At 42.8% G+C, this 27,105-nt stretch overlaps 1 protein-coding gene across 3 annotated transcripts in view; it reads right to left on the bottom strand.

The window, feature by feature from the left end:
* The window catches only part of Nxpe4 (neurexophilin and PC-esterase domain family member 4), a 250,204-nt gene that overhangs the window by 34,982 nt on the left and 188,117 nt on the right, over positions 1-27,105 (bottom strand). For all 3 annotated transcript variants that reach the window (XM_085844614.1, XM_029481189.2, XM_085844615.1), the window contains exon 3: positions 7,278-7,378. The gene's annotated coding sequence lies outside the window, so the exon portion shown is untranslated. The remainder of the gene's footprint in view (positions 1-7,277; positions 7,379-27,105) is intronic.

The raw sequence follows: 27,105 nt of genomic DNA, 5'->3' as shown, positions 1-27,105 counted from the left end.
TTCAGTGAAACCATCTCTCACTTCAAAGGGAACCTGAGAGCGTGTATGCTGGAGCCAATTCGGAATGGTGGTGACCCAGGGAGGCAGAGTCAGGTTGTCCTGAATAATGTGTTCCAATGTGGGGAAGGTTTGTATAATAAAGCCTTTAATAGTTACAGAACAAGAACAAGCCACCAATCAGAGTGCTTTCAGGCACTCCATAGGCATGCTGGGTAGGAGGGTATCTGCAGACCTCAAAACACTCCTTTTGCATTTTCAGATGCCACCTGATAAGACATTCTCAGTTTTAGATGATAGAAGCCAGTGATCTGCTAAGTTAATACATTCCAGAAAAATGTGACCTGATAATTAGATCTTTAAGTCAGAGATGGGTGGGCAAAGGGACAAGCTGGTCTCAGATAATTTTGGCTCTGGATTTGCAACATTCCAGCTTGTAACAAAAGTGGGAGTTCTAATCAGTCAATCGGTCTGGAGGAGCCTTTATATGGAGATGTGACTTTTGTCTCCCCCACCTGGAAGCTTCAGTTGACACAAAGACGAAGAGAGAGAGTCTGGATCGCTCAGTGTCCAGCAGTTAATCCACACGGGATGGCTGTGTGCATTCGCAGCTGTGGTGAAAAATGTTGGCCGCCTTGTGACACGGAATCCTTCCCTGGGGACAAGGCTGGGGTAGAGTGTCCAGGCTAAGCGTCAGAGTCTCAGTTCAGTGGTCCTTCATGTTTCTGAGCTACCTTCAGGCTGCTGGCTGAAGGACGTTGGCTGTCAGAAGCAAACCCACACTCTGTTCCATTTTGGCTTTTTTTAAAAATTAGGTATTTTCTTCATTTACATTTCCAATGCTATCCCAAAAGTCCCCCATACCCCCCCTCACTCCCCCACCCACCCACTCCCACTTCTTGGCCCTGGCGTTCTCCTGTACTGAGGCATATAAAGTTTGCAAGACCAATGGGCCTCTCTTTCCACTGATGGCCGACTAGGCCATCTTCTGCTACATATGCAGCTAGAGACATGATGTCTTGCTGACTGGTTGGGGCTGTCTGTGTTTGGATCCTTTCTCCCCTACCACCCCTCTCTTTTCTTTCATGGTTGACATAGGGTCTCATGCGTGGGTGTTTTGCCTGCATGCATGTCAGTGTACCACGTGCATGCAGCCCCCCCCCCTTGAAGCTGGAAGAGGGTGTGGGAACCTCTGAGAATGGAGGTAAAGGTGACTGTGAGCTGCCCTGTGGGTGCTGGAATCAAACCTGTGTCCTCTGGAAGAGCAGCCAGTGCTCTTAGACACGGAGCCATCTCCCAGAACCTATTCAATTTTTACAAGGATTTTTTGGAGAACTGTATACATTTCCATCTCTTCTGTTTTTCCCTTCCAACTCCTCCCATGTCTCCTGGTTCCCTCTCCTACTCGCGACCTCTTGTTTGATTATTGTTTTTCACACACACCACACACACACACACACACACACACACAGACATATATTCACACACGTACACATTCACAGATACACACACACTCACACATGTACACATTCACAGATACACATATACACACACTCATATACACTCATACATACCTACACACTCACACAAGACACACACTCTCACACACATATCTACACAGACACACACACACATCTCTCACATGTACTCACACAGTCACACATACACTCTCACACAGACACACACAGACATACATATATTCACACACATACACAGTCACAGATACACACACACTCACACACAGACATACACACTCACACATGTACACATTCACAGATACACATATACACACACTCATATACACTCCCACATACCTACACACTCACACAAGACACATACTCTCACACACATATCTACACACACGCACACACACACACTATCTCTCACATGTATTCACACAGTCACACATACACTCTCTCTCTCTCTCTCTCTCTCACACACACACACACACACACACACACACACACACACACACACACACACACTAACTCCCCCCCTACTCTACAGCTTGCCGAGTCTATTTAGTGTTGCTCCAATGTGTACATATTGACCACTTGCAACTGAATAACCTATCCAGACCTCTTCCCTAGAGAAGACCAATTCCTTCTGATGCAGATATCAATGAATCACCTGCAGCCCCTCTTCTGCAGGCAGGGCCTTGTGACATTTCCCCCATCTACTCCAGCACGTGTGGTCTTATTTAGGTGGCTGTAGTTTTGAGAGGGAGGCATTTTGGAAGTTAGCTTTGCCCTGAGGAGAGGAAGCAGATGGCAGAATTGACTCGCTGGCCGCACAGAAGGATGGGAGTGAATACAGGGAGGAACTGCTCCACGTTTTCTACTGTACGTGGGACAGTGCAGTCACACCTTTGTGTTCCAGAATGCCTGTGTCTGCTCAGTAAAGAGTGTCTATTTAACGTATCCCTGAAATCGGAATTTGGAAACCTGAAATCAAGATGGTTATGTAAAATTTGATTTTTTTTTTTTTTTTTTTTAGGACAGAATTTTACTCTTGTAGTCCAGGATGTCCTGGAACTTGTTATGTAAGTTAGCTTGACTCTAACACGTGAGGATTTCCCCTGGCCTCAGCCTCAGAGTGCTGGCATTATAGGCTTGACCCAGCATTTTTGGCTCTGAATTTTTAATGTTCTTGAACGTCTTGAGCAAAGAAAAATGACAGGGAGGAGGAGCATGTGTTGCTGTGGCCCTCCTGATTGGACGTCTCCTAGTGCCTCAGTCACTGTTCTATTGCTTCAAAGAGACACCATGAGTCTTGCAGAAGAAAGAACTTAATCAGGGACTTGCTTACAGTTTCAGAGCTTTAGTTCATTATTATCATGGAGGGAAGCATGGTGGCACTTATGTGCAGGGGCAGTCCCTGAGAGCTTTACACCCTGAGCCACAGGTGGGGGGGCCGGGGGGGGGAGAGAGAGAGAGAGAGAGAGAGATTGAGAAAGAGAGAGAGAGAGAGCTCAAAGCCCATTCATTCCTGATAACTCACTTTCTCCTAAAAGGCCATAGCTACTCCATGTCTACAGAGCCATTTGTGTTCAAAACACTACAGCTAGTAATCTGCACTGTTTTACTGGCTGGACACATGAGTTCTTGAGAAATGAGTTTCTAAGACTCACAAATTTACACACTGGCTGGAGTTACAACTTTCAAATGTATAAAAGTGTTTGGAGAAAGAGATTTTTAAGATGTAAAATCTCTCATTCTTGATTTAACAATTTAAGATTAGAGATGAGAAAGACTCCTAAGTAAATACTATCAACATATTTACTGGGCCAACCCCCTAGAAAGCATTGTCCAAGTAAACTCAATGGTTTTGTTTTATAGTCAATAAGAAACTTGCATTTCCTCTTCTTGGGGCTTAACGTGTCCCCCACAAGGCAGCTTTAACAAGATTTTAAAGGTCTTTGCTGTTCATAGTCCAATTTCATGGCCTGTTGTTGGCAGTGCACCTGTCTCTTCTTTCTAGCTGCTTCTGGAGAGCCCAGGACTTAAAGGAATAGCTCATGCATGTGTGCTCTAGGCAATTTCTGTTAAGTCTTGAAGGATGTGCTCCAGGGAACAGGAGAAGGGAGGAGATGAGCACGCTTGACAGAGCAGGTCTAAAGAACAAAGCCTGCAAAGACCAAGCTAGGCTTGGTGAAGGTGGCACCAGCATGAGTGTTCTCCGAGGCAGCATTTGAAGCTAGACAGACCTACGCTGGCTCCTAGGATAGGGTCACTCTCCTTTGCTCTTATCCTAGGCAACTCCAGACTGAGGTGCATGCCTCTGACACAGATAAAGACAGAGTCCACACTGGTCACCAGCTTTGGTGAGACATACCTGAGTTGAAATACTTGTTTTACCATAGAATGCCCCCACCAAATCCATGGACCTGCTTCATGTCCTACAGCCGGCTGTGAAATTGTACCATCCACATCATTACAAGGATGATACAGTAAGACACGCTAGGGTAGTAAGAGGAAGACGTCACACTGACGTAACTTGGATCACACTAATTTACCATTAGTTGTTTTGGTTAGTATCTTACTGTGTCTTGTTTATAAAATAAACTTTAATATGGGTATGAATACATGCACTTGAAAACAGATAGTAGATGTTCTCTAACTTATGGTGGGTCTAAGTCTCAATAAGCCCACTGTAAACTGATAATGTCAGGAGTCACATATATATATATATATATACATATGTATATATGTATGTATGTATATATATATACACATATATATGTATGTATATATATATGTATGTATATATATACATATATATGTATATATATATATGTATATATATATATATATATTGATTACAGCTAACTTACCAAGTGATAAGCCTTAGCAGCACAGTGCACTGCAGAGCATCGGCTGTTTCTCCGTTGTCGTTTCCTCCGGAAAAAGGGTCTCATGTTTCTGTCTGTGTATGCTTATGAGTGATGTATGTGTGTCTGTGGATAGGAAATTCCAGAGACATGAAATTCTCCTGGATCTGGAGTTACAGGCCTGGCATTGGTAGGTGCTGGGCTTCAAACTCTGGTCCCCTGTAAGAGTGGTACACGCTTTTAACTCCTATGCACTTCCCCATCCCCTCCCCCCTTTCTTGTTTGGTTGTTTGGTTGTTTTTGAGATGAGCTCTCCATGGGTATCCCTGGCTGGCGTGAAACTTACATTATAGAGGAAGCTGGCCTTGAACAGAGTTCAACCTTCCTGTGCTTTCCAAGTACTGGGTCTCTTTTATTTAAAAAAAAATCAAATTTATTTATTATTATTACTCTGTGTATGTGTGCAGGTGCATCTGTGCCAGGGCATGTGTATGGTGGTCAGAAACAATTTTCCGGAGCCTGCTTACCGCCTTGTGCTGTAGGCTTCACAGATCAAACTCAGACCACCAGGGATGTTCAGCAAATGCTTTTACCCACAGAGCTATCTTACTGGTCCAGTTTCCCTTGTGGTTTCGGTAATGACTGTGAGCGTGCAGTCTCACAAGAGAGTATTGTACTGCATGTGACTCAGGAAATAATCAAAATTCAAAGTATGCTCTACTCTGGCTGTGTATTGCTTCCCATCATCATCTCATCAAAAAAAAAATCTAAAACTAGTAGGATGAATCATGAATCGGGAGCTGCCTGTACATAAGGGAATGGGTGGTTTCCATGGTTTCACTAGGTATCTGGTACACCCCCAACCCCTGCCCGGCTCGATAGAAATTGCAATACTTGTGGAATGTTGCAACTCTTCCAGGTTTCACAAATCGGATTACAGCTGGGTGTGATAGTACATGCTTGTAACCCTAACACTCGGGAGGCTGAGTAGGGGGATTTCCATGAGTTCAAGACTGACATGGGCTGCAGAGTGAGACCCTGTCTTGATCTTCCCCCACCAGAACCATTTACTCTCACCCCTACCCTTTGAAATAACAATAATTTGACGAACCACTAAATGTTACTCTGTAGCCTTTTAGATAGCAAAGGCATGTGCTTCTATGCCTGTAAGTAAAATAGTTTGAAATTTATTTTTTCATGTAATTTTTAAATATTTTAATCCATACTCCTAAGAACACTGTGTGGAAGGGCGGAATCCTCAGGCCACAGAAGAGTTCTGGGTACCAAATCAACAGAACATTCAAGACCTCATCTTTGCATCCCCCATAATATCGATCTGCTGACTTTAATAAGTATAGGATTCCCATTTACAAGTCAATCCCTGTCCCCCAAATTTCCAGCCAGAATAAATCTTTCTCATTTAAATCTTGTTCTCAGATCAAAGTAGAGCAGACCATAGGACAGTCTTCACTGTCGACTGCTTTTCAGAGTGGGTTAGCTTCAAGAACACGGGCTTTCTTTTCCTTTTGAGTTTTTTTTTAAGTATATGAGTTTTTTGCCTACATATACACATGCAAACCATGTGTGTACCTGCTGCCCACAGAGGACAGTGGAGAGTGTTGGTTCCTCTGGAACTGGAGTTACAGATAGTTGTAAGAGCTATATGTGTGTGTGAGAAACTGAGCCAGGGTTCTCTGTTAGAATAGCAAGTGCTTTTTACCTAGGAGCCCCTACATGTATGTCCTTTGCAGCTTAATTTTCTGAAAAATCTATTCTGTTTCCCCTTCCCAGGGAGATCCATGCGTCCCACTTGAGCCCTCCTTGTTTCTTAGCCTCTGTGGGCCTGTGGATTGTAGCATGACTATCCTTTACTTAACAGGCAATATCCACTCATAGTGAATACATATCATGTTTGTCTTTCAGAGCCTGGATTACCTCACTCAGGATGATTTTTTTCTAGCTCCATCCATTTTCCCACAAATTTCATAATGTCATTTTTTTAAACAGCTGAGTAATATTCCATTGTGCAAATGTACCACCTTTTCTTTATCCATTTTCTGTTGAGGAACATCTAGGTTGTTTCTAGTTTCTAGCTATTATGAATAAAGCTACTATGAAATAGTTGAGCAAGTATCCTTGTGGTAGGATAGAGCATCCTGTGTGTATATATACCCAGGTGTGCTATAGCTCGGTCTTGAGATAGATACCCAGTTTTCTAAGAAACTCCCATATTGATTTCCTTAGCTGCTGCACAAGTTTGCATTCCCACCAACAGTGGAGGAATGTTCTCCCTTGCTTCACATCTTCGATAGCATAATCTGTCACTTGTGTTTTTGATCATAGCTATTCTGACAGGTCAGGTGTACAATGGAATCTCAAAGTTGTTTTGATTCACATTTCCCTGATGGCGAAGGATGATGAATATTTTTTCATTTTTTTAAAAGATATTTGAGATTCCTGAGGGCTGGTGGGGATGGGAACAGGAGGGGTCAGGTGGGAGGGGAGGGGAAGAGAGGGAGAGGGTACTGGGAGATACAACCCTGATTGGGGAGCATTTGAAGAATGATATAGAAAACGAATATACTGGAATTTCCTGGAATCTACAAGAGTGACCCTAGTGAAGTCTCCTTGTAATGGGGGATACAGAATCCAAACTGTCCATCTTCCATAACTAGGCTCCCAGCAGTAGGGATGACATTACCCAGTCACAAAACCTTCGACCTACATTCTGTCCTGACTGCAGGATGTGCTAGGGTAATGGTGGCACAGAATTTGTGAGGGAGGCCAACAAATGACTGGTCCAACTTGAGGCCCATACCATGACACGGCCTGGATGGCCAGGAACCAGAGGCGGGATAGTCCAGAGACCCACAAAAGAATCAAACAAGACTGGCAGAGCAAAGTAAATGAAATGACTCCTAATCGTATTCTGCTATACTCGTAGACTTACCAATTGGACTTAACCCAATTGTCATCACAGAGGCTTCATCCAGCAACAGATGGGAGCAGATGCAGAGACCACAGCCAAACACTAGATGGAGCCAGGGAACCCTGCAGAACAGGAGAGAAGGAAGGACTGTAAGGAGCCAAAGACGCCATGAGGCCAAGGCCCCACAGAATCAACTTAGCAGAACTTAGTAGGGACTCATAGAGACTGAAACGACAGTCACAGAGCCTGTCTGAGTCTGAGCCAGGGTCCTCTGCATATATTTTATGATAGTGTAGTTTGGTCTTGTGGGAATTTTAAGAGTGAGGGTGAGGGCTATCTCTGGAATCCTGTTCTTGGAATCCTTTCCCTCCTACTGAATTGCCTCATCCAGCCTTGATATGAAGATCTGTGCCTCGTCTTATTGCAACTTTTTATGCCGTGTTCAGTTGATATTCCTGAAAGGCCTGTGCCCCCACCCCCCACCTCCCTCTAGTGAGTGGATCTTGGGGGAGAGAGAGGTGAGTGAGGACCTAAGTGGAGGGAGGGCAAACTGCTGTCAGGATGTAGTGTATGAGAAAAAATTTTAAATTAATTAAAAATAAAAGCTTTATTTTCTTCCCAGGGATCCTGTCTTCCTAACACATTTTGTTTAATTTGAAATGAGCCCCGAAGGGCTACGGATAGCTGTCCCAAGCTGTCCCAAGTAGTAATGTGAACCCATCTGGATAAGCTGGTAGTTTTGTCTGACCTCTCAGAAACCAAGGTAACAGGCCAACTATGTAACTGGAAACCCCCAGCAGTAAGAGCAGCTGGAACCCAGCTGACTCAGGGCTGAAGGGAGCAGGAAGCCTATGTAGTGGCTGCACAGTGGGTAAGGAAAATCAGGCTATGTTTTCTTGCATATATTCTCCATGGCTTATGTTTAATAACACAGGTTGCAGGGCAGGTGATCTGAGCCGAGAGATAAACGCTCTCAGGGTTCTCAGCATGGCCCTCCAGGACGCGTCTACAAACCAGAAGATTGCTACACAGATAAAGGTTGCTTGACGTCTTCCATATCATTCATCCTTAGTGACTTCTCACTGGAACTTAAATTTTAAAAGACTCCTTAAAATCTAAGTGAGGCTCATTGAGAGTATGGGAGCTTTAGAGACTTACTTGGCCCATAAAGATACTGTACCTACCTATAGCCTCTTCTGTGTCATCTTCTCTGAGTTCACAGGAGAGCCTGGGACTGCACTAGACTCCAGAAAGCCTCCTGCTGTGATCGGGCCTCTGGGAGGGAAGGGGCCAGACCCTCCCAGGACCTTTTGCCTATGCTAGGGATTGGAGCAAACACTGCGATTCCCAAGCACTTATGAATACCCTCCATGACTGGGGAAACAGAGCAGGAAAAGAGCTATTTCCTTTGAAGTGAGCCCCAGGATATGGTGTATGAGAGACTTTTAAAAATTAATTAATAAATTAAAAATAAAAGCTTTATCTTCTTCCCAGGGATCCTGTCTTCCTAACACATTTTGTTTTGTTTGAAATGAGCCCCAAAGGACTATGGCAAGCTGTCGGAACTGACAGGAAACCAGGCTGGAGAGAGGCAGGAAACTGGCTTGCCTAGCATTGAAGTTTGGGGGGGAGTGATATTGTTTCCTCAAAGATCTTTCTACTTGCAAATGTCCATAAGAAAACAGATGCAAAGCATGTGCTTGGTGACACACTGACAGGATATGTAAATGGAGGCCATGACCATTCCAAGGTATGGCTCAGGGGAAGGTTTTTTTTTTTTTTTTATTGTAGATAAGAGGGCATGTACTGCCAGGGACCTCTGTGAAAGTCCAAAGCAGGGAAAGAAAGTAGTAGACTGACTATGGCTTTGAGGGAGAGGGAGAAGGAGAGCAAGAAGGAGAGAGAGAAAGGGAGAGAGGGAAAAAGGGGGAGAGGGAAGAAGGGAGAGAAGGAGGGAGGGGGAGAGGGAGGAAGGGGGAGAGGGAGGAAGAGTGAAGAGGGAGGGGGAGGGGGAAGAAGGAGAGGGAGGAAGAAAGGTAGACAAAAGAGAGGACTAAGAGTGGAGAGCAGGCCAAGAGGAATGCATAGCAGAAATGGCAGGGTTCTGTAGGAGTGGGAAGCTCGGGAAAGAAGCCCATGAACAGGGCAAGTTTAGGGTAGAGGGCAGAGTGAGAAGCACTGAGAAGACAACCTGGGTGGGGGCAGCAGACACTTTGGTATTATGCTAATAAGGCAGCCTGGCTGAGTTTCTTTTGGGACACTGGAAAGACCAGCAGCTTGTGTATAGACTGCTGTAGAAGGTCAGCAAAGCAAACCTCTGCTTCGGGGTGAAATCATACCTGCTTTGGAGCAGCACGCTAAGGAATCTCAAGAGTGAGAGCCTCAATGAGGAAGGTCAGTGGGTGGTTTTTAGTAGGTTCAGCTCTGAGATAGTATGAGAGAGAGGTGGTCAGTGGAAAACCCAGGCCAAGGTCCACCCATTATGGTAATTACGTGCTATAATGAGTCATGTGACCATGCCTCAGGTGCATTTGCATTGTTGCTCTGCTGTCGCCTGTCTCCCCTTACATTTGTGGTAGGAGTGGGGGGATAATGGGAGCAGGAGAGGCATCACCATTGATGGCACACATCAGACGCCAATCTTCTGATTCCTGGTTGTTTCCTGGGCACTGTGTCGAGGATTCTGAAGCTGATGATGCTCCAGCAGTGTCACTATACAGGTCATACGATGGGGTACTCACAAGTATACATAATACAGGTCATATGATGGGGTACTCAGAAACTTCACAAGCTTGAGTTTTCTGTGGTTGGCAATGATTTTCCAGGACCCAGGAGAGTGTCTGGAGAGGAAGTGTCCCTTCCTCTCCTGATTTGGAGAAGTAAGACAAAGAAGGGAAAGTTACTGGATTCTCAGGACTCTGACCTCATCAATGGGCTTATCCTTCAGTGAATTAATATAATAGATAATGTAATGGATTACCGAAAGGTGGTGAGAGACAGGAGAGGGAACTAATCAGAGGGAGGTAGGTCACTCTGATTAGCTGTGTCTTGCCCTGACCCCTTCTTCTATCCCCCACTCTTCAATTCTTATCTCTTATGAGATAAGTAGCCTCTTCCACACATACTCCTGTTTCTTTGATAGTCTGTCTCACCTTAGGCCAACTGCATGGAGCCAAGTGATTGTGGACAAAACTGGATGAAACATGAGTTAAAATAAATCTGACTTCCCTTAGGTTATCCCTACCACGAATTTAGTCATAGAAATGAGAAAAACACAGCCCTCAAGAGAAGATTAGTGAATGGAATTCAGAACAAGAGACAGATAATCTTTCTGGTTGATTTCTCACGGCCAATCTGACTATCTCACCACGGAAGTACACCTCTAGGGTAGTGTTTGCAGAAAGGCTAAACTGAAGAGAGAGATTTTCTCTAAATGGGAGGGGATCCACGTCACAGGGCTGGGGCCCTGGTCTAAGGAAGGAGAGGAAGAGCAGAATGGTCGTTCAGTGTGCTCTGCTTCCTGACTGTGGGTGTGACATGGCTTTGTGCTCCTGTCGCCATGTCCTCCACACCACGGTGGACTGTTCCTTCTAAACTACAAGCCAAGTGAGCCTCCCCTTCCACAGATGGCTTCTCATCAGGCGTTTTGTCACAGCAGCACAGCAAGCAGCTGGAGTGTGGCTTGTCCTGAAATGAAGTCGGGTTCAGCTTTAGAGCATGAATTAGTGCAATCTCCATACTCTATATAACAAGCTCAGTAGAAAAAAAATGACTGAATTTAGTATATTAAATGTTAAAAAGCTCGAGATGTACTAGGAATAGAAAAGAGTATCATTAACTTGCTAGGTGAATTGGGAGAGCCTGTTTTAAATGCCATCCTCCTGGTCAAGAAGACTGAACCCATCCTACTAAGAGGAGGGCAAAGTCAACAATGTTGCTTTGGCTTCTTTTATCCAGTGTCTTATTTTGAATCTCATCAAGAAATGAAATAAAAGGCAAACTAAGTGGAGAAGAAAAACACAACTGTTTTGCTTCATAGATAACAACATCATTGTTTGCATTAAAAAACCCAAAGAATTCATTAAAAAGCAAAGCAAACAGACAGACAGACAAAGTAAAACCAAAACCTACCAGGGCTATTTAATCTCAACAAGAGTATGGGGTCAAAGTTAGTATGAAGTTTTTTTTTTTTTTTTTTTAATATTTTTATTACATATTTTCCTCAATTACATTTCCAATACTATCCCAAAAGTCCCCCATAGCGCCCCCCACTTCCCTACCCACCCATTCCCATTCTTTTGGCCCTGGCATTCCCCTATATTGGGGCATATAAAGTTTGCAAGTCCAATGGGCCTCTCTTTCCATTGATGGCCGACTAGGCCATCTTTCGATACATATGCAGCTAGAGACAAGAGCTCCAGGGTTCTGTTTAGTACATCATGTTGTTCCAACAATAGGGTTGCAGATCCCTTTAGCTCCTTGGGTACTTTCTCTAGCTTCTCCATTGGGAGCCCTGTGATACATCCAATAGCTGACTGTGAACATCCACTCCTGTGTTTGCTAGGCCCCGGCATCGTCTCACAAGAGACAGCTATATTTGGGTCCTTTCAGCAAGATCTTGCTAGTGTATGCAATGGTGTCAGCGTTTAGAAGCTGATTATGGGATGGATCCCTGGATACAGCAGTCTCTAAATGGTCCATTCTTTCATCACAGCTACGAACTTTGTCTCTGTAACTCCTTCCCTGGGTGTTTTGTTCCCAATTCTAAGAAGGTGCACAGTGTCCACACTTTGGTCTTCATTCTTCTTGAGTTTCATGCGTTTATCAAATTGTATCTTATATCTTGGGTATCCTAAGTTTTGGGCTAATATCCACTTATCAATGAATACATATTGTGTGAGTTCTTTTGTGATTGTGTTACTTCACTCAAGATGATGCCCTCCAGGTCCATCCATTTGGTTAGGAATTTCATAAATTCATTCTTTTTAATAGCTGAGTAGTACTCCATTGTGTAAATGTACCATAATTTCTGTATCCATTCCTCTGTTGAGGGACATCTGGGTTCTTTCCAGCTTCTGGCTATTATAAATAGGGCTGCTATGAACATAGTGGAGCATGTGTCCTTTTTACCGGTTGGGACATCTTCTGGATATATGCCCAGGAGAGGTATTGCTGGATCCTCCGGTAGTACTATGTCCAATTTTCTGAGGAACCGCCAGACTGATTTCCAGAGTGGTTGTACAAGCTTGCAATCCCACCAACAATGGAGGAGTGTTCCTCTTTCTCCACATCCTCGCCAGCATCTGCTGTCACCTGAATTTTTGATCTTAGCCATTCTGACTGGTGTGAGGTGGAATCTCAGGGTTGTTTTGATTTGCATTTCCCTGATGATTAAGGATGTTGAACATTTTTTCAGGTGCTTCTCTGCCATTCGGTATTCCTCAGGTGAGAATTCTTTGTTCAGTTCTGAGCCCCATTTTTTAATGGGGTTATTTGACTTTCTGGAGTCCACCTTCTTGAGTTCTTTATATATATTGGATATTAGTCCCTTATCTGATTTAGGATAGGTGAAGATCCTTTCCCAATCTGTTGGTGGTTTTTTTGTCTTATTGATGGTGTCTTTAGCCTTGCAGAAGCTTTGTAGTTTCATGAGGTCCCACTTGTCAATTCTCGATCTTACAGCACAAGCCATTACTGTTCTATTCAGGAATTTTTCCCCTGTGCCCATATCTTCAAGGCTTTTCCCCACTTTCTCCACTATAAGTTTCAGTGTCTCTGGTTTTATGTGAAGTTCCTTGATCCACTTAGACTTGACCTTAGTACAAGGAGATAGGAATGGATCGATTCGCATTCTTCTACATGTTAACAACCAGTTGTGCCAGCACCATTTGTTGAAAATGCTGTCTTTCTTCCACTGGATGTTTTTAGCTCCCTTGTCGAAGATCAAGTGATCGTAGGTGTGTGGGTTCATTTCTGGGTCTTCAATTCTATTCCATTGGTCTATTTGTCTGTCACTATACCAGTACCATGCAGTTTTTATCACAATTGCTCTGTAGTAGAGCTTTAGGTCCGGCATGGTGATTCCACCAGAGGTTCTTTTATCCTTGAGAAGAGTTTTTGCTATCCTAGGTTTTTTGTTATTCCAGATGAATTTGCAGATTGCACTTTCTAATTCGTTGAAGAATTGAGTTGGAATTTTGATGGGGATTGCATTGAATCTGTAGATTGCTTTTGGCAAGATAGCCATTTTTACAATGTTGATCCTGCCAATCCATGAGCATGGGAGATCTTTCCATCTTCTGAGATCTTCTATAATTTCTTTCTTCAGAGACTTGAAGTTTTTATTATACAGATCTTTCACTTCCTTAGTTAGAGTCACGCCAAGATATTTTATATTATTTGTGACTATTGAGAAGGGTGTTGTTTCCCTAATTTCTTTCTCAGCCTGTTTATTCTTTGTGTAGAGAAAGGCCATTGATTTGTTTGAGTTAATTTTATATCCAGCTACTTCACCGAAGCTGTTTATCAGGCTTAGGAGTTCTCTGGTGGAATTTTTAGGGTCACTTATATATACTATCATATCATCTGCAAAAAGTGATATTTTGACTTCATCTTTTCCAATTTGTATCCCTTTGATCTCCTTTTGTTGTCGAATTGCTCTGGCTAGGACTTCAAGTACAATGTTGAATAGGTATGGAGAAAGTGGACAGCCTTGTCTAGTCCCTGATTTTAGAGGGATTGCTTCAAGCTTCTCACCATTTACTTTGATGTTGGCTACTGGTTTGCTGTAGATTGCTTTTATCATGTTTAGGTATGGGCCTTGAATTCCTGATCTTTCCAAGACTTTTATCATGAATGGGTGTTGGATCTTGTCAAATGCTTTTTCCGCATCTAACGAGATGACCATGTGGTTTTTGTCTTTGAGTTTGTTTATATACTGGATTACGTTGATGGATTTCCGTATATTGAACCATCCCTGCATCCCTGGGATGAAACCTACTTGGTCAGGATGGATGATTGTTTTGATGTGTTCTTCGATTCGGTTAGCAAGAACTTTATTGAGGATTTTTGCATCAATATTCATAAGGGATATTGGTCTGAAGTTTTCTATCTTTGTTGGGTCTTTTTGTGGTTTAGGTATCAGAGTAATTGTGGCTTCATAGAATGAGTTGGGTAGAGTACCTTCTGTTTCTATTTTGTGGAATAGTTTGTGAAGAACTGGGATTAGATCTTCTTTGAAGGTCTGATAGAACTCTGCACTAAACCCATCTGGTCCTGGGCTTTTTTTGGCTGGGAGACTATTAATGACTGCTTCTATTTCTTTGGGGGATATAGGGCTGTTTAGATCATTAACCTGATCTTGATTCAACTTTGGTACCTGGTATCTGTCTAGGAACTTCTCCATTTCATCCAGGTTCTCCAGTTTTGTTGAGTATAGCCTTTGGTAGAAGGATCTGATGGTGTTTTGGATGTCTTCAGGATCTGTTGTTATGTCTCCTTTTTCATTTCTGATTTTGTTAATTAGGATGCTTTCCCTGTGCCCTCTAGTGAGTCTGGCTAAGGGTTTATCTATCTTGTTGATTTTCTCAAAGAACCAGCTCCTTGATTGGTTGATTCTTTGAATAGTTTTTCTTGTTTCCACTTGGTTGATTTCACCCCTGAGTTTGATTATTTCCTGCCGTCTACTCCTCTTGGGTGAATTTGCTTCCTTTTGTTCTAGTGCTTTTAGGTGTGTTGTCAAGCTGCTAATGTGTGCTCTCTCTAGTTTCCTTTTGGAGGCACTCAGAGCTATGAGTTTTCCTCTTAAAAATGCTTTCATTGCGTCCCATAAGTTTGGGTATGTTGTGGCTTCATTTTCATTGAACTCTAAAAAGTCCTTAATTTCTTTCTTTATTCCTTCCTTGACCAAGGTATCATTGAGAAGAGTGTTGTTCAGTTTCCACGTGAAGGTTGGCTTTCTATTATTTATTTTGTTATTGAAGATCAGCCTTAGTCCATGGTGATCTGATAGGATGCATGGGACAATTTCCATATTTTTATATCTGTTGAGGCCTGTTTTGTGACCAATTATGTGGTCAATTTTGGAGAAGGTACCATGAGGTGCTGAGAAGAAGGTATATCCTTTTGTTTTAGGATAGAATGTTCTGTAGATATCTGCCAGATCCATTTGATTCATAATTTCTCTTAGTTTCACTGTGTCCCTGTTTAGTTTCTGTTTCCATGATCTATCCATTGGTGAAAGTGGTGTGTTGAAGTCTCCCACTATTATTGTATGAGGTGCAATGTGTGCTTTGAGCTTTACTAAAGTTTCTTTAATGAATGTGGCTGCCTTTGTATTTGGAGCATAGATATTCAGGATTGATAGTTCCTCTTGGAGGATTTTACCTTTGATGAGTATGAAGTGTCCCTCCCTGTCTTTTTTAATGACTTTGGGTTGGAAGTCAATCTTATCAGATATTAGAATGGCTACTCCAGCTTGTTTCTTCATGCCATTTGCTTGGAAAATTGTTTTCCAGCCTTTCATTCTGAGGTAGTGTCTATCCTTTTCTCTGAGATGAGTTTCCTGTAAGCAGCAAAATGTTGGGTCTTGTTTGTGTAGCCAGTTTGTTAGTCTATGTCTTTTTATCGGGGAGTTGAGTCCATTGATATTAAGAGATATTAAGGAAAAGTAATTGTTGTTTCCTGTTATTTTTGATGTTAAAGTTGGCATTTTGTTCTTGTGGCTGTCTTCTTTTAGGTTTGTTGAGGGATTACCTTCTTGTTGTTTCTAGGGCGTGGTTCCTGTCCTTGTATTGGTTTTTTTCTGTTATTATCCTTTGGAGGGCTGGATTCGTGGAGAGATAATGTGTGAATTTGGTTTTGTCGTGGAATACTTTGGTTTCTCCATCTATGTTAATTGAGAGTTTGGCTGGGTATAGTAGCCTGGGCTGGAATTTGTGTTCTTTTAGTGTCTGTATAACATCTGTCCAGGATCTTCTGGCTTTCATAGTCTCTGGTGAAAAGTCTGGTGTAATTCTGATAGGCTTGCCTTTATATGTTACTTGGCCTTTTTCTCTTACTGCTTTTAGTATTCTATCTTTATTTAGAGCATTTGTTGCTCTGATTATTATGTGTCGGGAGGTATTTCTTTTCTGGTCCAGCCTATTTGGAGTTCTGTAGGCTTCTTGTATGTTCATGGGCATCTCTTTCTTTAGATTTGGGAAGTTTTCTTCTATAATTTTGTTGAAGATGTTTGCTGGTCCTTTGAGTTGAAAATCTTCATTCTCATCCACTCCTATTATCCGTAGGTTTGGTCTTCTCATTATGTCCTGTATTTCTTGGATGTTTTGAGTCAGGATCTTTTTGCATTTTACATTTTCCTTGATTGTTGTGCCGATGTTCTCTATGGAATCTTCTGCACCTGAGATTCTCTCTTCCATCTCTTGTATTCTGTTGCTGATGCTCGAATCTATGGTTCCAGATTTCTTTCCTAGGGTTTCTATCTCCAGTGTTGCCTCATTTTGGGTTTTCTTTATTGTGTCTACTTCCCTTTTTAGGTCTAGTATGGTTTTGTTCATTTCCATCATCTGTTTGGATGTGTTTTCCTGTTTTTCTGTAAGGACTTCTACCTGTTTGATTATGTTATCATGTTTTTCTTTAAGGATTTGTAACTCTTTAGCAGTGTTCTCCTGCAATTCTTTAAGGGATTTTTGTGCTTCCTCTTTATTGTCTTCTGCCTTTTTATCAGTGTTCTCCTGCATTTCTTTAAGTGTGTTATTAAAGTCCTTCTTGAAGTCCTCTATCATCATCAGGAGATATGCTTTTAAATCCGTGTCTAGCTTTTCCAGTGTGTTGGGGTGCCCTGGACTGGGCGAAGTGGGGGTGCTGGGTTCTGATGATGGTGAGTGGTCTTGGTTTCTGTTAGTAAGATTATTACGTTTACCTTTCGCCATCTGGTAATCTCTGGGGTTAGTTGTTATCGTTGTCACTATTTAAAGATTGGAGCAGAAGCTGTGTTCCACTCACCAGCAGTCTCTAAATCCTGAGGCGGGGGTCGTGGGTAGCTGACGGTACCCCGGTGCTGGTCCAGCCAGAAGAGGCCTGTGGTCCTACTCAGGCCGTTTTTCTGCTTCCCTAACTAATGCAGTCTCTGGTCCCGCGTGCAATTGGATTGGAGCAGAAGCTGTGTTCCACTCTCCAGAAGTCTTAAGATCCTGTGGTGGGTGTTGTGGGTAGCTGGTGAGTGTCAGCCGACCCTGCGCCCCAGCTGCCCCGGTGCTTTTCTGACCGGAAGAGGGTTGTGGCCCAATGTAGGCCGGATTTCTCTCTTCCCAACCAGAGCAGTCTCAGGTCCCGCGTGATTGGACTGGAGCAGAAGCTGTGTTCCACTCACCAGCAGTCCCAAAATCCTGCGGCGGGGTCGTGGGTAGCTGGTGGGTGTCAGGCAACCCTGCGCTCCCGCTACCCTGGCGCTGATCCGGCTGGATGAGGCCTGTGGTCCTACTCAGGCCGGTTTTCTGCTTCCCTAACTAATGCAGTCTCAGGTCCCGCGCAATTGGATTGGAGCAGAAGCTGTGTTCCACTCACCAGCAGTCCCAAAATCCTGCGGCGGGGGTCGTGGGTAGCTGGCGGGTGTCAGGCAACCCTGCGCTCCGCTACCCTGGCGCTGATCCGGCCGGGTGAGGCCTGTGGCCCTACTCAGGCCGGTTTCTGCTTCCCTAACTAATGCAGTCTCAGGTCCCGCGCAATTGGATTGGAGCAGAAGCTGTGTTCCACTCACCAGCAGTCCCAAAATCCTGCGGCGGGGGTCGTGGGTAGCTGGCGGGTGTCAGGCAACCCTGCGCTCCTGCTTCCCCGGCGCTGATCCAGCCGGATGAGGCCCTGAAGTTTTATTTACTTTACCAATCATCAGTTTAAAATTGAAATTAAAAGCACAGAATGATTCAGGGTAGCAGCAGAAGGATGAAATAGTAGGGTGAAAATCAATAAAACACACAAGCCCTGTATGCCATGCATTAATGCATAAACTCTAGCTAAGGATGTCACAGGAGGCATAAATCATTGTGGCATGCTCATGTGTGGGGAGGTTGGATGTTAGTATGACATCAGTTCTGCCCAGATTAACCTACAGACTCAATAAAATCCAATTTGAAACCCAGCAGGGAGGGTGCTTTGTTACAGGAATAAATATCCTGAATCTGTGACTCACATAGAAAGGCCAAGGAAGTAGAAGGCCTGGTTTTGAGACGGAAGGACAATGCTCACAGACTCTGTGAAGGTCCCTGGTCTCAGAGTGCTGAGACAAAAAACTGTCACTAAGCCAGACAGAGTGACTTTGTCTCCCAGACAAAGTGAGGACACTGGAAACCCAGCATCTGCAATAAGCCACTTGCCTGATACTCTGGGTAGCTGTTTGAGCTGAGTCTGAGCAGACCCCTGTCACACTGTAGCTGAGGAACCTTTGGATTTTATTTCTTAGAGCCATGGGTCATTGAGTGTAATTGTTGATCCCAGAAGAAAGGAGGACATAATCTTGAGTTGTTCATATCTTTCCTTGACTCAGGACATGACATTCTATGTGTGTTTTGTCCTAGAATCGATTGAGATAGGGATCTTCTGGATTGGCTGAGGCTCTTGAAGGACCTGCTGTATAGGCTCACAGAACCTGATCTGAAGACTTCCCATAGAGCTGTAGTAACTAGGATAACATGGTGTTGGTGGGAAGACAGGCATGACTCGGTAAGAGGGGTAGAGGTTCCAGATACTCGTGCACATGTGCACGAGCGACAGATTCTTGATAATAGCAGACACATAGTTTAGTGGAGAAAATTTGTCTTTTCAAGAAAACATGCTGGAAATTTGGGCATCTATATGTAAAAAAAGAACATTAGACTTGACCTGTGTTTCCATACAGAAGACTCAACTCAACATGCATCATAAACTTACATGCAAAACAGAAAGCAATCCAGTAGCAAAACTAGAAGAAAATCTTTGTGGTTTTGGATTATGCAAAGATTTCCTTGATATGACACTATTAGTATAAAAAAAAGTTGACAATTTGAACTTTAACAGAGGTAAAAGCTTTGGGGTTGGGAATGTAACTCAGTGGGTAGAAGGCTTTCCTAGCATGAGTGTAGTCCTGAGTTCAAGCCCCAGCACTGCATAAAGTGGTGTTGGTGCATCCCAGTATTTGGAAGATGGAGACAGGAGGATCAGAAGTTTAAGGCCATCTTTGACTATGTAGAAAGTTGAGGATCAGGATGGGAGAGTCAAGGGCCTGTTTCAAAAACAAAAAGCCAATTACAATTTGCTTTTTTGAATTACTGCCGTGAACAGATATTTTCTCCAAGACTTGAAGTTGTATATCCTACCAAACATTCAACAATAATGAAATGACCGGAGTTAAAAAAGAGAAGATATTTAAAAATATCTCATCAAAGAAGATATACATAGCAAGACGATACACATAACAATGAAAATATCAAGATGGCAGGAGGAATCTGAAGGGACAGGAAAAGATCTAAAAGGGGTAGGGGAGGGAATAAAAGAAGAAAGAAAAGGAAAATCATCACACGTTCATCTCACGTGCGGAGCGTGCACGCAAGCACTCACGTGCACACACACACATTTGGGTGTGAAAGAAGGAGATGAGTGTGAAGAGGAGGAGGGGACAAGAAAGAGCAGTGCAGGTTAATGGGTGAAATATAATAATGGAACCTACTTTTTAGTACAAAAGATGAATTTCAAAAGACGGCCAGTATCCATTTACAATAGAGGAGTCACAGTGAGATTATACACCTATTAGAATATCAGCTCCCAGTCTGCATGCTGGCATAAACCTTTAAACCCAGCTCCCAGGAGGCAGAGGCAGGGGGATTGAGAGTGTGAAGCCAGCTTGGAGTGCTATGGAGAGTCTGTCTCAGAGAACCAAGTGCTGTGGTAGTGCTCTAGTAAAAAAACAAAACAAAACAAAACAAAAAACTGCAGGGAGCAGACAGGAAAACAGAGACTTTGAGAGACACTTTGAATTTCTTGTAGTATAAATAGTGTTAAAATAGACTTGTCTTAAGTCGTCATAATCTTAAGAACACAAATTTCACTTCAGCTAAAACCCTGCACATGAGTACTTAGAGCAGTTATAAGCCCAACTGCCTCAAACAACAGACAATTCCAAATCACTCCAACCGAGTTAACGATCAGGACACACCCATAGGAAGAAATACTAAGCAGTAAAAAGATATACATGAATTAAATAGGATCTCAATCACAGATGTTAAGAAAAAGAACATAAACTAAAATGGAAAACAGAAAAATCAATGAGGCAGGTTGCCAGGAGTTGGGAGTGAGGACTGGGGGTTGTCACAAACAAAGAGATATTTTAGAAGGTGGATTACTCAATAGCTTTGCTCTGGCAGTGGCTACATTCTTGTCAAACACTATGAAACTATAATAAAATGTCAATTTTACGTCCTATAATTTTCATTTTGGTAAATTGACTTAAGAAAACTTGGCTGTGTTATTTTCCACACAGCCAAGTTTTCTTAGTCACAATAGACAATGTGAGTCTATTCTGAAAACACTGAGGAAAGGGACCCTGGAAGCCCCCATTCCCAAAGTAACAGCTACACACGTTGTGTTGTGTGCATGTCAGCTAATGGCAGCATCTCTCAGCTTACGTTTCTGTTTGCCACACAAAGCCTAAACAAGAGTTTCATCATAGATCTACAGAACACCTTTTCTCATGATTTCTCACTTTGCTTGATCATGACATCATCTTGGAAGATACAGAAAATGTCTATTTGGGATAAAATTTAAATATTATTTTGCACATCTGTAAAATATTCTCTCACTCATTTTTATGATGAACAGTTTGAACCAAGCATGGTTGTGCATAGTTCTAATCCCAGCATTGAGGAGGTAGAGGCAGAAGGATCAGAGATCAGCCTCCACCACAGAGCAAGTTTGGATCAGCCTGGGCTATCTGAGATCCCAGAACAAAACAGGCTCAAGGAAATGATTCAGTGCTAAAGGCGTTTTCTGCCATGCCTGGCTACCTGAGTTTGATCCCTGGGACCCCCATGATGGAAGGAAAGAACTGGCTCCCACAAGTTATCCCCTCATATCCAAATACACACACAATAAATGCATACTGTTAAAAGTTAAAAACTACACACACACAATAAAATTCCAGCTTCCCCTGACAATGCCTCTAATTGCCTATCCAGAACCAATTAGCAATGATGTAAATCCAGAAACTGCCCAAAGTTCAAATGTTTGTAGCTTCTATTCTCCCAGAAGACACATCTTGTCAAAGCTGTACTTAAGGCAGTACTTGATGTATTGGTGTTAATGAAAAACACAAAGCGGGCAGTGGTGGTGTAGGCCTTTAATCCCAGCACTCAGGAAGCAGAGGCAGGCAGATTTCTGAGTTCGAGACCAGCCTGGTCTACAGAATGAGTTCCAGGACAGCCAGGGCTACACAGACAAACCCTGTCTCAGGGGAAAAGAAAAAGAAAAAGAAAAGAAAAGAAAAGAAAGAAAAGAAAGAAAAGAAAAGAAAAGAAAAGAAAAGAAAAGAAAAGAAAAGAAAAAGAAAAAGAAAAAGAAAAAGAAAATGAAAGAAAAAGGAATGCAAATCACATGGCTTGGTGGCTAAAAGCTCTGGCTGCTCCTCCAGAGGATTCGCATTTAATTCACAGCACCCACAAGGTTGCTCACAATCACCTGTAATTCCAGTCCCAGGCTATCCATGTCCTTTCTTGACCTCCAAAGGCACCAGGCACACAGACACAAATTCAAGCAAAACATTCACATATGTAAGATAAACAAACAAACGAAAGTTTAAAAATCTATTAAAAATAAAAATCTCATAAAAATCTGAGGATCTGAAAGCACAAGAGGGACACTGACTTTCAGAATGATTTCTACAGCTGCTCAGAAGCCCACGTAGGTGACATCAAGTATTGGGAGGACAGGACATGACGAGCCAGCCAGGACAGATTGTGAGAGTCAGCGTAGGTTGGATACAGGCTAGTAGATTAGAAGAATTTCTAACTGGAGTCACTTAAACACAGTGTGTAGGTGGCAAATGTCCAGAGACGAAGTAAAGGCCAGATTCCAGGAACTCAGACCAAGAGTTGGACTGTGGAGGCTAGAGGACCCTTCCTGAAAAGGGCTCTTTTTATAACACAGGGCCCAAACTGGTCTAAACTACCATTTATTGAACCCTTGCTATGTAATTTGACCTTAGCTTGTACTAAGACATTTGCCTATGTGACGCGCCAGCACGCCCATGTTATGACTTTTATTTTATAACCAAAGAGATGGGGCAAGTAGCAGGGTCAGGAGAGGAACTCACATCCTCATCCCACTGCCTCTACCTTAGACATACTATGCTGCATCTTAGGAAGACCCTCTCAGCCGTTCCAATCTTTGGCTGTTGAGCACCTCTTCGAGACTTCTAAATTCTCTTCCACCTCTTCAGATAGCTCTTCCATTCTTTCCATGGGACCCATCTTCTTCATTAGATCTTGATGTATTTCTCTAATTTGCCCTAAACACATGTACGCATACACACACACACACACACACATACATATGCATATGCATGTGTATGTGTGTGTGTGTATACATGTGTGTTTACACATCACAGCAGTGTATTTAGATCAGAGGACAACTGGAAGGAGATTCTCTCTTTCAACGTGTGGATCCCAGGGACAAAATAATCAGGTCTTAAGTTTTGGTAGAAAGCATCTTTATCCTCTGAGCCACCTTGCCAGTCCTCTTTTGCTTTCTGAAGCCTATATATCATACTTCTTTGCAGCAGACTCATTCCTTCACATGATGTCATTTTTCTGGACATCGTAGCACTCTCTTTGGTTCAATGGTTCTTGCTAAATTGAGCTGTGTGATTTTTCTTTCTTTCAACAGTGAAAGTTCTCATGTCTCTGTAATTGCTCTTATAGTTGAAGTGAGTTTTTTTTTCTTTATCAAGGTCATTTAATCATTACCCGAAACACAGATCTACAGACCAGGCTGACTCATTTTGAAATGTTTTCATCTGTGAAGTTTAAAGCAAAGGCTTCCCTGCCCCATAGAATTAGAACCTTACAACTGAAGCCCACCAGACTGCACATCTTCTAAAAACATTAATACGGCTGTGTTGATTGATGTTGCACCTTTGTGACTGAAAACCTGAGACTGAAAATCAACTTCTAAGAAAGGCTTGTGTTGTCCCATGGTCTCAGTCCATGTTTGTCTGGCTCCCTTGCTTTATAGTACAGTGAAGAAAGAACATCAAAGTTGGGCACCACAAGTGAATTACCTCAACAGGGTTGTGTGTGGGGAGGGAAGGAGGGAGGGAGGAAGGGAGGGAGAGAGGGAGAGAGGGAGAGAGGGAGAGAGGGAGAGAGAGAGAGAGAGAGAGAGAGAGAGATAGATCTAGTGACAGGCTATATCATTCCAGGCAAGTCCTCTGTGACCTACTTCTCTTCCAATTAGGCTCCTTTTCTCAATAATGCCACCGAATAAAGAATTAATTCATAGTTCAACCCAATGATAAGAGTCCTTATGACCCAATTATTTCTAAAAGACTGTCAGTCATCAGCCAAGATTGTAATCCATTAAGAAAACAAAACAAACAAAAGTTCATTTCAGTGTTCAGGAGAAGCCAAGGGCCTTAAACCACACCATCAATCACTTTGGCCTTTGGTTCTGTGATGAGAACTCAGCCACGGCATGAACAGTTAACGTCTCAAGCGAGCGCTCTTAAAGACAAACATTGCTGGTCTATGTGTCCAAGAAATCCATATACACTTAGATAGCATCAACTTGTCTTGAAATATTCTTACGGTATTTATGTTTTCTTGTATTTAAGCCTTTGATGGAACTAAATTCTAATTTAAATCATAATTGGCAAGAGAGCCAATTATGAAAACAAATGCTACCTTTGGTTCACAGTGTGCCTCTATATGAAGTACAGGTACATAAGACGCACCCCTACCCACCCCTACATAGGTCACACTCAGTACACACAGTTCTTAGAAAGAGTGCTAATGAACAGTTGAACCCCGTGTTTCCTCTTTTTCCTTTTATTTATTCAATAAAACTTTATTGAGCATTTATTATGTGCCTCATATTGCTCTATTCTACATGTGCACTGATGACCATATGATCCAGTGAGGTATTTAAATATCAAAGACTATGTTCATGATGCTAGATCATAACTGACAGAAAGTGCGGGGACTGGTGTTTTGTTTTGTTTTGTTTTGTTTTGTTTTGTTTTGTTTTGTTTTGTTTTGTTTTAGGAACCTAGAGAAGTCTTTATGAACTTTTCTAATATATCTTTAGTTTACAAGTTAAAAAACAAACAAGAATAACATAGTACATATAAAACCAAATTTTATAATGTAGTCACACTTAATAACTGGGCACATTTCTCCTAAAACAATGATTTGCAGTTTACTTCTGATATAGTGTATTTCCAAAAAGCAGTTCATTTAAAAGCCACTCTTAAGAGATGTTCATAAATTCTTTAAACTTCTCTATAGTTGGATCTCTTTTCTTTTGAGTAGGGCTTCTAACCAGGGCAGTTTGATGGGGCTGATGTGTGCGGGTCAGTCCTAAAAAGAACTGCAGTTTCTCCTGGCTTTGTCCTTGGTAGCTCGAGGTGGAAGAAGCCCGTAGGCCATTGTGAAGATGTTCATGGAGCTGTGCAGATGCAGCCTGTGGAGACATCCATATCATCGAGAGGGACTGACAGCTCTTACTAAAACATACAGCCAAGAAACCTCCCCAAGAAACAGACATCGGAGAGTGCCATTTTGAAAACAGGTTCCCTGCACTAGCCAAGGGCTGAGGGGAGGGCCACTTGCAGCTGCCATCTTGGCAGGAACCTCATGAAAGATAGGGAGGCATAGGTAGGTATTCAGCTAAGCCAATCCTTAATTCTCAACCACATATACTGTGAGACAATGTTTAAACGACTGAATTACACAAGCTTAGATACACAAAGGTTATAAAAAATAAAAGATACAGATCTTGCTTTAGAGATACATATACACGAATCAATGAATGCAAAACCTGTGGAGATGATAAGAAAGGTTCTCTGGGCAAGCAGCAAAAGAGCCCCAGATTGAACCAGGAAGGAGGGGATTCTGGACAATTTCTTCTTCCCTTTGTTTTGTTTTGTTTTGTTTTGTTTTGTTTTGTTTTGTTTTGTTTTGGTTTGGTTTGGTTTGGTTTGGTTTGGTTTGGTTTTTGGTTGTGGTTTATGGTTTGTAGTTTTTGAGACAGGGTTTCTCTGTGTATCAGCTCTGGCTGTCCTGGAACTTGCTCTGTAGACCAGGCTGGCCCGGAACTCACAAAGATCCACCTGCCTCTGCCCTCCGAGTGCTGAGATTAAAGGTGTGCACCACCACTGCCTGGCTCTGGAAATTATTCTTAGAAATGACCCATGAGGGCTGGGGAAAGTCTGAAGGCTAAGGCACTTGCCACACAGCATAAGGACTGAACTTTGATCCCCAGAACCCATGTAGAGCCGATAGGTATGGCTACTACCTATAATCCTGGCACTCAGGGGACAGGGTGGGTAGATAGACTAGACAAACTGGTAAGCTCCTATTTATACTGAGATATTCTGTCTCCATAAGTAAAGTGGACAACAACTGAGAAACACACCCAATGTCAAACTCAGGCCTCCACATGCAAGTGCACACATACATGTGTGTGTACACACACACACACACACACACACACACACACACACACAGAGAGAGAGAGAGAGAGAGAGAGAGAGAGAGAGAGAGAGAGAGAGAGAGAGAGAGAGAGACTCATATGAACATATACATTCAAACATGCCCATACATATGCACAAACATTACCTACATATGCCACCCTCATCCTCAAAGAAATGACAACATGGGGGCGGGGTCTCTCTCAGTAATAAAATTATTTCCCAGCACATGAAAGGCTCTAAGTTCAGTCCACAGAACTTCAAATATATTAAATAAGTAAATAAAGTCTGAGTAAATCTCACCAGGTCAATAGCGTGCCTGTTATTAAGCTATTACCCTTTCACACCAAGCTACCATCTGCTTTTGTGATTCTGGAGCAGGGACTGCGTGGACTTTATCTGTTTTTTTTTTTTTTTTTTCATTAGGATCTGTGCCCTAAGAACGTTATAGTGAGACTTCAGGCTGAGGGGACGGGATGGATTTCTCTCGTCAGTCTGTTTCTGTAAGACCCCTGATGCTGGGCCTCTGCTCAAGTCCTGGCCAGCACCCCAGTGTCTCGAGAGAAAACCACACCTGATGCAAACTGCAAGAGGTTTTATTATCAGCTAGCTGAGGACTAAGTCCCTCTGCCATGCAGGGCAGGGGAGTTCGACCCCAAGTGGTGATAGTAGGGGGCTTTTAACAGCTAGCTGAGGAATTGGGAGGAGTTGGGAGGATTTGGGAGGAGAGTTGGCTACAGCTCCTTTCTGGTGGTGGTGGGGAGTGAGCTGCAGCCTCCTCTCCTCCATGTTCTTGGCACAGGAAGGCAGGCATCTCTGGTTGTACAGTATAGAAACAAAAATGTCTTTTGCTGGCTATAGAGAACAAAGAGCTTTTTTCTAGCTGTATTTTTAAAGATCAGGTAAAACAAGCTTGGGGAACATCCAGGGGCTTTACCTTCCAGGGAGAAATGCTCTAAGTCGGGGTCTCACATTCCCCACTCCTTCTAGTGCATAGTTCTAATCTTAGAACTAGGAAAATTAAACCTCTGGCCCAGATGTCAAACAAAGCCAACATGAGGTCGCAACTTTAGGATTTGTAGCATTGAGAGCCTCAGAAGCCCCTCGAATGAGACTAGAGAGTCTCTCTTCAGTGGT

This window comes from Mus caroli, unplaced genomic scaffold (assembly GCF_978045245.1).
Source record: "Mus caroli unplaced genomic scaffold, Mus_caroli_1 scaffold_11, whole genome shotgun sequence".
Taxonomy (NCBI): domain Eukaryota; kingdom Metazoa; phylum Chordata; class Mammalia; order Rodentia; family Muridae; genus Mus; species Mus caroli.
The sequence above is the reverse complement of the archived record's forward strand: the minus strand, read 5'-3'. Positions and strand labels throughout refer to the sequence as shown.